Raw genomic sequence first — 4801 nt, forward strand, 5'->3', positions numbered from 1 at the left:
CTTCTCTTGTTGCCTTATTTGTATTTGACTTTATTAAATGTATTTATATTATCATTTGGTGCAGCCGGGCCGGAGCAGGAGGGGATAGAAAGAGAAAAAAAGGAAGACAGAGGGGGGAATTGTGGGGACAAGAGGGGGATTAGACAGAGAGACAAAAACAACAACAGCAAACACAACAACAACAACAACAACAACAATAGAGCAACATCAGCAAATACGACATGTACAAATATGATGGTAAAAGTAATAGCAAATAAGCAGTTAGCGAAAATAAAAAATAATACAGAAATGACAATGAGCATTATTACACTAAAAATTGAGCAATACAAATACCAATAGAAATAGCACTATTGATAATGAACAATACCAATACTTTACCTTTATTGTCAACAATACAATTGTCATGAGAGTATTCAAGCACCAGTGAGATCTGAGATCCGCCTCCACAAGCCCGGCAAGGATGTTGTTATGAGGGTACGCCGAGACGCTGAGATGAGCGGTCACACCCTCTTTCGCTCCCGATCGGGAATCCAAACAACTGCTCGGATTATCCCACACTTCCTCCTTTTTCTACTGTGGATCACGGATTTATATTTTAAACCTCCTCGGATACTCTACCCTCTTGAAAATGAGAGTCAAGAACGAGAAATGGACATACACAGTGACTTTTATCTCCACGACAATACATCGGCGAAGCACCTTGGCTTTGGAGCTAACGTGTTAGCATCGTGCTTGTCTGCACATTGAGGCAGAAGAAACATGCCCCTGACTGGAAGGATAGACAGAAAGTCAATAATACTAATATTACTTCTACTATCAGGAGACACTGAACTCAACCCTGGACCTGCAACAACACGGTTAATGTTGTCCCGACTGGCGAAGAGTAGCAATGCTACTGCTAGCGTCGCCATCGAAGCTAACTCGGCTACCGGCTCATCTCAGCTCAAGCTCACCTGTGCTCCAGCGGTCGGCGGCTCGGCGGAGGACTTCGCCCCGTTCATCGACATGGTCGGAGGCTCGGCGGCGGCGGTGGAGGACGACCCGGTCATCAGAGAAGGCAACGACCCAGCGGCGGTGAACGACGCGGCGGCTGCGGTGGACGGCGACCCAGACATCGGTGATTGCGGGGAACTGCACGAGATGGCGGGGGTCCACGCAGCCTCTCCCCGGTCCCAGACGGTCGAGGACGCGGCATACACAGGATTTAGAGGCGCCTTTACACAAACATTTTCGTTATTCTCTTTCTCTTTGTCTTCAAAAAAGCCAGCCAAAAGGAAACCCCTCCCAGCAACCCTACCTGGCCTCCCCCTCTCCTCCTCTCCAACTCCGCCCCTCCCCCTCCCTCTCCCTCCCCCTTCACCTGGAGGACGATCAATATGCCTCTCTCTCTCTCTCCTCTCTCTCCTTGCTCTTCAACTTCAACAGCAATAATAACCAACATTTTTTCTGGTCAGTACCACAACACAGCGGACTCTGATGCTCTTTTTGGTTCCAGTGGACTACACATCATCCACCTTAATGTGAACAGCCTCTCTGGAGCCAAACTCGACCAAATCAGAGAAATGTTCCTCAACACGAAGGTAAAAATCTTGTGTTTCTCTGAAACCAAATTTGATCAAAGTATTTCTGACTCAGAGATAGAAATACAAAACTTTTCGGTTATCAGAAAGGATAGGAATAAACACGGTGGGGGCGTTTGTATGTATATTCACCAGGATATTAAATACATAACTCGCACTGATCTTAACCACAATGACCTGGAATCTGTGTGGGCGGAAATCAAATTAAAAAAACGCTAAGCCCGTACTAATAGGGACTGTTTATAGACCCCCTAATCAGAGTGATTTCTATGGGGCTTTGGAAGAATGCTTGGCAGGGACAGACAACATGGAGAAGATTATAACTGGGGATCTGAACACAGATATTCAACGCAAAGATACGCCTGTCTTCAGATCCTTCAGCAAGTTTTGTAATCTGCACGGTCTTTCCCAGCTAATAGCGCTACCCACAAGGGTGTGTGATTCCACCCAATCAACCATAGATCTCATTCTCACTTCAGACCGGCCTAAAATAACAAATAGTGGGGTCATGATCTGTGGTTTTAGCGACCACTATCTAACCTTCTGCACCCGTAAAATAGCTAAACCTAAAGCCAATGGCCACAAGACAGCCCAATCCAGATCCCTCAAAAAATACTCCAATGACAATTTCAATTTAAAATTAGATGAGTGGGATTGGTCCCCTGTGCTCGCGAGCAACCTGGTCGATGTTGCTTGGGATCGCTTCAAAACGGCGTTCCTAAAGATGCTAAATGACATGGCTCCCGTGAAAACAGTCAGGATCAAAGCCCGCTCGGAACCATGGATGAATCCGGACCTATTAGCTGCCATAAAAGACAGAGACAGGAAATACTCTGAATACCAAAAATGTAAAACAGAAGTAGATAAACAACCCAATAATATCAACCTCAAATTACTCCTTTCAACTCTCAAAAAGCAATGCAATAAATTAAAAAATAAGTCAACCAACCTGACTAAATCCTTAAAAAAAATTACATTAACGACAAAATAGAGGAAAACACAAATAAGCCACGTGAGCTCTGGAAAATTCTCAACAACCAGCTTCCTGGTTGCAGCCAGAAACTTAAAACAAGACTCACCAACATCAGCATCAAGGAGGGTGACTCCCTCATTACAGACAAAATGGAGGTAGCTAGCAGACTTAACATCTTTTTCACCAGCATAGCCGCAACTCTTGTCAACAAGCTGTCCCACCACTCTGGTCGCTTTAGTGTAGAACACATTAAAGCCTTCTACAGAAAGCTAGGAGTATCCAACGATGATTTCTAATTAGAAATGGTCACAGCTGATGAGGTGTTTAAAAAATTGAGCGCGCTCCACCCTAACAAGGCCACCGGCCTTGATAATATTCCCTCCAGATTCCTCAGGGACTCTGCCTCCATCATTGCCCCGATCATCACGCACATAATAAACCTATCAATTATACAAGGCCAAGTACCAAAAGATTTTAAGATAGCAAGAGTAACTCCCCTCTGTAAAAAAGAAGCAAATTGGAACCTGGCAACTACCGACCTGTTTCTATTCTCAGTTCCGTTTCGAAAGTAATGGAGAAAATAGTTCATGAACAGGTCGATAGTTACCTTGCCACTAATAAACTCATGTACAAATTCCAATCCGGCTTCAGAACTAACCACTCCACTGACACATGCCTTCTCTATCTGACCGACCACATCAAACATGAGGTGGACGCGGGCAAATACTGCGGCAAGGTCATGCTGTACCTTCAGAAGGCCTTTGACACCGTTAACCACACTATACTGTTGGATAAGCTCAGAGCAATCGGATTTAACAAAACCTCATGGAGCTGGATGCAATCTTACTTGGAGGGGAGGGAGCAGGTGGTAGAGGTGAACGGCACCGTGTCCCCCCCCCCCCCCTCTCTGTGAGCTGTGGAGTCCCCCAAGGCAGTATATTGGGACCTTTACTGTTCCTAATATACATAAACGACATGTCATCGGCATGCGACTGTGAATTGTTTTTGTTTGCGGATGACTCTGCCTTGCTGGTATCCGGCAAGGACAAGTCACAGGTGGAGAAAATCCTCAGTGCTGAGCTCTGTAGAACTTGCACCTGGCTCGCTGACAACAAGCTATCCATACACTTGGGTAAAACAGAATCCATCCTGTTTGGGTCCCACATCAAACTTAAGAAAGTCAATGACTTCACCATAAAGGTAGGTGACATTGTTATCACCAGGAAAGATGAGGTCACCTACCTAGGTTCCATTCTAGAGGCTAGCCTTTCCTGTGATAAAATGGCAACCAAGGTAATCAAAAAGGTTAACCAACGAACGAGATTTCTCTACAGAATTTCCTCTCTGGTGAACAAAAGCACCTTGAGGATTCTGGCGGGAACTCTCGTTCAACCCTTTTTCGATTACGCATGCACCTCCTGGTACCCTAGCACCTCCAAAACCCTCAAATCTAAACTCCAAACATCTCAGAACAAGCTAGTCAGGTTACTTTTAGACCTCCACCCCAGATCCCACCTCACTCCTACCCACTTCTCTAAAGTGGGCTGGCTCAAGGTGGAGGACAGAGTTAAACAACTTGCACTGAGCCTAGTCTATAAAATCCGCTACACCTCCCTGATACCGAAGTACATGTCAAACTACTTCCTTAAGGTAAATGACCGCCATAACCACAACACCAGGGGGTGCTCCACTAACCATGTTAAACCCAGATTCCGAACTAACAAAGGTCTTAACTCATTCTCTTTCCATGCCACATCAATGTGGAATGCGCTCCCAACAGGTATAAAAGAAAGGGCATCTCTATCCTCCTTCAAAACCGCAATAAAAGTTCACCTCCAGGCAGCTACAACCCTAAACTAACACCCTCCCCAGGTTGCTAATAATCAAATGTAAACAATCAAATGCAGATACTTTTTCTTTTTCTTATGCCTTCTGATCTCTCTCTCTCTCTCTCTCTCTCTCTCTCTCTCTCTCTCTCTCTCTCTCTCTCTCTCTCTCTCTCTCTCTCTCTCTCTCTCTCTCTCTCTCTCTCTCTCTATGTCCACTACTTGATGTCCATATCCCCCCCCTCCACATCCCTGATTGTAAATAATGTAAATAATTAATGTGATTATCTTGTGTGATGACTGTATTATGATGATGTGTTACTTCGGTAACACACATACTAAAATTGGAACGATACAGAGAAGATTAGCATGGTTCCCTGCGCAAGGATGACACGCAAACTCGTGAAGCGTTTCCAAATTTT

At 45.0% G+C, this 4801-nt stretch overlaps 1 non-coding gene across 1 annotated transcript; it reads left to right on the forward strand.

Annotated features, from left to right (window-relative positions):
- The first annotated feature begins 4694 nt into the window (after nt 1-4694).
- Nucleotides 4695-4801, forward strand: LOC133635476 (U6 spliceosomal RNA). Its single transcript, XR_009822070.1, has one exon. It is a non-coding gene; the product is annotated as a U6 spliceosomal RNA (small nuclear RNA).

The sequence above is a fragment of the Entelurus aequoreus genome, linkage group LG19 (genome assembly GCF_033978785.1).
Source record: "Entelurus aequoreus isolate RoL-2023_Sb linkage group LG19, RoL_Eaeq_v1.1, whole genome shotgun sequence".
Taxonomy (NCBI): Eukaryota; Metazoa; Chordata; class Actinopteri; order Syngnathiformes; family Syngnathidae; genus Entelurus; species Entelurus aequoreus.